The sequence below is a fragment of the Marmota monax genome, unplaced genomic scaffold (assembly GCF_021218885.2).
Source record: "Marmota monax isolate L192 unplaced genomic scaffold, Marmota_monax_Labrador192_F-V1.1 WCK01_AAM20220418_F8-fsc02743, whole genome shotgun sequence".
In the NCBI taxonomy this organism is placed as follows: Eukaryota; Metazoa; Chordata; class Mammalia; order Rodentia; family Sciuridae; genus Marmota; species Marmota monax.
Window position 1 is genome coordinate 3,691 of NW_026693028.1, and position 6,059 is coordinate 9,749.

At 42.8% G+C, this 6,059-nt stretch overlaps 1 pseudogene; it reads left to right on the top strand.

The window, feature by feature from the left end:
• Window positions 1–4,569: 4,569 nt before the first annotated feature.
• On the top strand, window positions 4,570–6,056 carry LOC124098725 (folliculin-like; annotated as a pseudogene).
• The last annotated feature ends 3 nt before the right edge of the window (window positions 6,057–6,059 follow it).

Sequence of the window (6,059 nt, forward strand, 5' to 3'; positions counted from 1 at the left end):
AAATTTCAGAGGCTTGAACTTGTGACCCTCCTGCCTTAGCCTCTTGAGTCACAGGGTTTACAGGTGTGCACCACCTGTCCAGTCAATATTCTTATTTATAATACAGTTAGATCAGCATGTTACTGCTTATATTCCATGTAGTCCCCTCACCCCATACATCTCCATTGGTTTGAATAACTTATTTTTTTGAGAGCATGAAGGGAGTATGCAGTATTAATATGGGTCTAGAGTCAGAGCTATATAAAACAGGTTTTTAACTTTTTTTTTTTTTCCAGTGCTTGGAATCAAACCCAGGACCTCACACATGCTAAGTGATCTATACCCCACAAAAAGTGTTATTAAAAAATCTAAGTATTAAAAAAGTAAGTGTTATTAAAAAAAATGTAAGCTGGTGACACCACTTGCAATCTCAGCTTCTCAGGAAGTTGAGGGAGGATCAAAGGCTCAAAGCCACAGGCTGGGGGTTGTGGCTCAGCGGTAGAGTACTTGCCTAGCACATGTGAGGCGCTGGGTTCGATCCTCAGCACCACATAAGAATAAAATAAAGATATTGTGTCTACCTAAAACTAAAAAATAAATATTAAAAAAAACAAATAAAAAAGGTATTGTGTCCAACTACAATTAAAAAGTAAATATTAAAAAAAAAGTTCAAAATCAGCCTTTGTAACCTAGTGAGGCTCTCAGCAACTTAGTGAAAACTTATCTCAAAATAAAAAATAATACCAATTTAAAAAAAAAGGTTGTAACTCAGTGGTAGAGCACTTCTAGGTTCAATCCCCAGTACTGCAAAAAGAAAAGAAATGTAACTCTATCATCATCCTTTTCTTTTCTACCCTTTTCCCAATCAGCTCTTATAAGCAATTTAAGTTTCTGAGAACTATGCTTTCCCCCTACATTTTAAAAAACAGTGATATAGCCAGGTACGGTGGTTCATGCCTGTAATCCCAGCAATTTGGGAAGCTGAGGCAGGAGGATCCCAAGTTTGAGTCCAGCCTCAGCAATTTAGTGAGGCCCTAAACAACTTAGACCTTTGCCTCAAAACAAAAATTAAAAAGGGTTGTGGATGTGGCTCAGTGGTTAAGCACCCCTGGGTTCAGTCCTCCATACTGCCTAAAAACCAAACAAAGCAAAAAACAGTGATATTAAAAAAGAAAAAAGAAAGCAAGCAGTGATATAGCTGGGAATGCCTATAATTCCAGCTAATTGGGATACTGAGGCAGGAGGATTGCAAATTTGAGGCCTGCCTGGGCAAGTTAGTGAGATCCTGTTTAAAAAAAAACCAAAAACCAAAAAACAATGGCTGGGGGTGTAGCTCAGTGGTAGAGTGCCCCTGCACTACTGCAAAAAAAAAAAAAAAAAAGAAAAAAAAAAAAAGAAAAAAAAAAGAAAAAGAAAAAAGAAAACAAAAGAAAGAAAAAGTTTTATATGAACATTTCTAATGTAGACTGTCAGCTACCTATCCCAACATCGCTTCATTATCCTAAATTATACAAACTCTGATTTTAGCTGGATGCATAACCACCCAAATAAAACATTTCCCATTCTCCTGGTCTCCCTTGCAGCTGGGTATAGCTTTATGACCAAGTTCTTTCTCATGAGATGCAGGAAGAGTTGAATGGCTACTTTTGATAGACTGCTTTAAGAGATTGCTGGCACATCTCTTTTTATCAGTTCTCTATTTTGCTGCTTAGAATACAAATACAAATATGATGAACCTGCAGTTATCTTAGAGCATGTAAAGGATCCTAGGGATGGAGGAGTAGAAAGCTTAAAGCACCCATGTTCTTGATTTCTTAGGCTTTTCATTACCAGTTTCAGAGTGTGTGTGTGTGTGTGTGTGTGTGTGTGTGTGTGTAAAACCTTGTCACGTGCCGCAGAGAGGAGCTAGACTGCTTGGCTGTACAATCCACATTAAAGAGTTTAATTTGTTTTCTATTCCACAAGAATCCTCCATTAACTCATGTTCAATGTCTTGAAAATCATTGTTCTTCATATACTCTGCCCTTTTGGTTTGTTTTCTAGACCTTTACTCAAACAGTTACCTAATGTTCTATGATCTATAACCAACCTTCCACAGTGACCCTTGAGAAAGTTTCCAATATTTTACTATTGCCAAGAGAATTATACTGGATACAGTGGCGCACGCTATAATCCTAGCAGTTTGGGAGGCTGAGGCAGAAGGATAGAAAGTTCAAAGCCAGTCTCAGCAAAAGTAAGGTGCTAAGCAATTCAGTGAGACCCTGTCTCTAAATAAAATACAAAATAGGGGTAGGGATGTGGCTCAGTGGCCGAGTGCCCTGAGTTCAATCCCCAGTTACCCCCCACCAAGAGAGAAAATTATAACCAACATCTTTAGACATGTACCTTATCTCTTATTTCATGATAACTGTGTAGACGTATGTCCATAGAGGGTTCTGATGGAAGAAAAGCCAAATACAGACTCTTTTAGGTGAATTGAAGAGGATTTCTTTCTTATGGTCATTTATTTTTCCAGAATCTATTGTCATTCACTCCAGTCCAGCTTTATTCAGAAAACCCCAGTTTATTAGGCAGGACTGTACCTGTCCAAATCCCAGTTGTGAATTATTTTGGGTTCTTTCTTTGTGCTTTGAACTTGGGCCATTGCAAGGGGTAAAGTTAAGTAACTGTTGTAAATATCCCTGAACTGTCAATGATAGTTAATAATTTCCTTGGACCTTCTATATAGAGAGGAGGCTGAGCTATCTCCAGAAGCCTCATTTTCTCACCTACTGCTTGGCAACTGTATTGATGAATACTAACAGTTGACTCCAATTGAAGGAAAGCCAAGTTCAGTTATCCTGTTGGGTAAATTAAACAGATTTTGGGCTGGGGATGTGGCTCGAGCGGTAGCGCGCTCGCCCGGCATGCGTGCGGCCCGGGTTCGATCCTCAGCACCACATACCAACAAAGATGTTGTGTCCGCCGAGAATTGAAAAATAAATATTAAAAAAAAAATTCTAAAAAAAAAAAAAAAATTAAACAGATTTTACATGCCTCAGGGATCCAGAGAGAAATGAACAGAGTAAGAAAACAACAAATTGTTCAGAGGTATTCTTTGAAATGAAGAGTTGCAAAATTAAATTTAAAAACTGTGGGTCACAGTGGCACATACCTGTAATCCTAGCGGCTCAGGAGGCTGAGACAGGAGGATCACAGGTTCAAAGCCAGCCTCAGCAAAAGTGAGGTGCTAAGCAACTCAGTAAGACCCTATGTCTAAATAATATACAAAAAAAACAGAGCTAGGGATGTGTCTCAGTGGTCGAGTGCCCCTGAGCTCAATCCTGGGTACCCCCCACCTCAAAAAATTGAAAATTAAAAAAAATATATAACTATGGGTGTGAGTATGCTTGGTGGTGAGGTGAGTTGTAAATAGTTATGACTAGGTAAGCTAGGATCACAGTAGGCCAGTACTGCTGACTCCTAGACCCAGCCTTCTGTGTTTATGATCAACCTGGATGTGTGCTAGGCCAGGTGACCCTTATCATACGTGGAGTTAAATGATATACAATAGGACTATGGAGCACCATTCAAACATTCTCTACCTGAACCATCTTTATTCATTCCCCTCCCTGATCTCAGGTAAACACTGGTCAGAACATTCCTGAATTCAGAACAATGCACCTGGAACAAAGCTCAGTGCCACATGGTCTCTGGGATCATCTAACAGATCTTTAGATGAGTTTAAGGTTCAAGCTACAAGCGTCTAGGGTCAAAAACCTAGAATCATATTTTACACTTTTTCCTCTGTTGCCCATTTTCCATAGCCACTGCTGCCACCTATTCCAGGACCTGACATTCAGCCTCAGAATTGACCTTGGAAGTGCCCTCCACGCTGCCAGGTTCTCTGCGGACCTTCCACACTTGTGGCTTGCATTACATATTGGACAGCACAGGGCTCATACCTGGATGACTGCTGTATACTTCTAACTGAAAACATAAACTTACCATTGGCCACTAGGTGGTACCATTGCACAAATTATGTGACATTTAGGGTAGGCATTTTAAGATGGTGTCTTTGAAAGTGATCCGATCAAGAGTGTTAAACTTTAAACATTGTGGATCCAATCCCAATATGAATTTAAAGAATTTAGCTGTCTAATATCACATGCAACTGTATAGTGTCACTGGCTGGGGTATCTCAATGTCTCTGTTCAGTACGTATTTGTTGATTGCCTATTGTGCATTAGTAATTTTCTATAAAAATAACTCCTCTATTATCTATTTCTGTCTGGACTACCAAATATCTGCACATGGGTCTCTTGTTTTCCCTCCTTAGTCCAGCTAGTCTAGTCTCACAACTTTGCCAACTGTGGGTATATCTTCTACTTTTGTCCTCTGATTTATTAATAAAGCAGAAGGCAGAGCTGCGGGAACTGTGGGCCTGAGGAAGTAAGGACTGGGTAGATCATGGCCAGGGTGCACCATTGAGTGGAAAAATGGTAAAGTATGAGGTCTTCAGTTATGACTGGCTGTTGTCATGCTTGACTCACCTGGCAGGACTTTGCATTCTCTGGTCTAGGCAGGATGGTGGAAGTGTGATTCTGTCATTTCTCTGAGCTCTATGGCTCCCTCTCTCTCTTCTGAACAGAAGTTCTGCATGCCCCTGTGCCCCAGGGCACTGAGAATGGGGACAGTCTAGGCCCGGAGAGCAGGCTAAGGAGGAAGAAGTACATACCCAATGAGCAGCCAGGTAACAGTGCCCACAATCCAGTCAAGGGGGGCAGTGCTGAGTCCCAAAAGCCTGATATGTGAGAGCAGCTAGTCATTTGCTGCAGGGCGCCAGGGTTATATGAACCACAATAAAGAAAACTTGATGAAGTATATCAGTCACCAGCACCCCAACCATCCCCAGCTCTTCAGCATTGTCCACCTGTCTGTGAAGGCCCCATCTTCTTTGGGGACAAGCAGCATGGTTTTGTTTTCAGCCACACCTTCTTCATCAAGGACAGCCTGGTCGGGGTGGGAGCTTGCAGTGCTGGTACAGCATCATTATCATCATGATGTGTTTATCAACAACTCCTGGCCCTTGCTGCTGGGAAAGATCTGAGGGGTCATCGGTAAGCTCCAAGCCAAAGCCCTCAAGGTAACTGAGGCAGAGCAGTTTGGGCGTCCGCAGCCAGCCCAGAAGATGAACACCCTTCTTGAACCAAAGGATTGGTAATGTTGCCAGCTGACTTTGTTGACCAGCAACATCCTGGGGGCATCTTCGCACCTCCTCTGTCCGGCTCTTGAAGCCAGAGGCAGCCAGCTGACAGAGAAGCCCCTGGAGGGTATGCCAAGAGAGGATACCTAGGTCCAGATGGAGAAGTTCGCCAACTGAGAAGAGGAATCAGAAAGCGGGGACAACGTGGGCTGAAGAGGAGGAGAAAGCCTCTGTTCTGCTAGAGAATGTGGAAGGGCAAGTGCCTGACAGATTTGTCCTTACTCTCAGACTGTGAAAATTGACAACTCCAAATGCTGTCAGTGCTCAAGACCCTTCAGCACACGATACAGGTGCTGAATGCCCCTTATTTTTGCCTGCCTGGTATGGGAACCAGGTGCTTTGGAAAAGCAGAGCTGTGGGCCTGGTCTAATCAGTATTTGAAGTTCTTGGGCCATGCTGTATCTGCATCATCCCACACAGCACTCAGTACCAGGAGGCCTGCTGGGGCATCTTCCTGGGGCTTAGTCCACACATGCAGATCCCTTCCCACATGCTGACTTCAGATTGGCAGTCATCATGGAGGTGCATAAAGCCATGCACTCTACCTTTCACCTGGTCAAGCGGACAACCAGTCTCTTAGCAAGTGTGAGTTTGTGGTGAACAGTGGGAGCCCTGTGTCTATGGACAGAGATTGAAACAGCTTAGGCCAACCAGAACCTGTCTGTAGAGGTGGTGTCCCAGTGCCTTGTCTGCCTCAAGGAAGAGTGAATGGATGAAAAAAGTGAAGATCCTCTTTAAATTCACCAAGGTGGACATGCAGAAGCTCTGGAGCATCCTTGTTGTCTTTGAGGAGGACAGTGTCAAGCTGCTGCAGTTCCAGATGACAGGCCTGAGC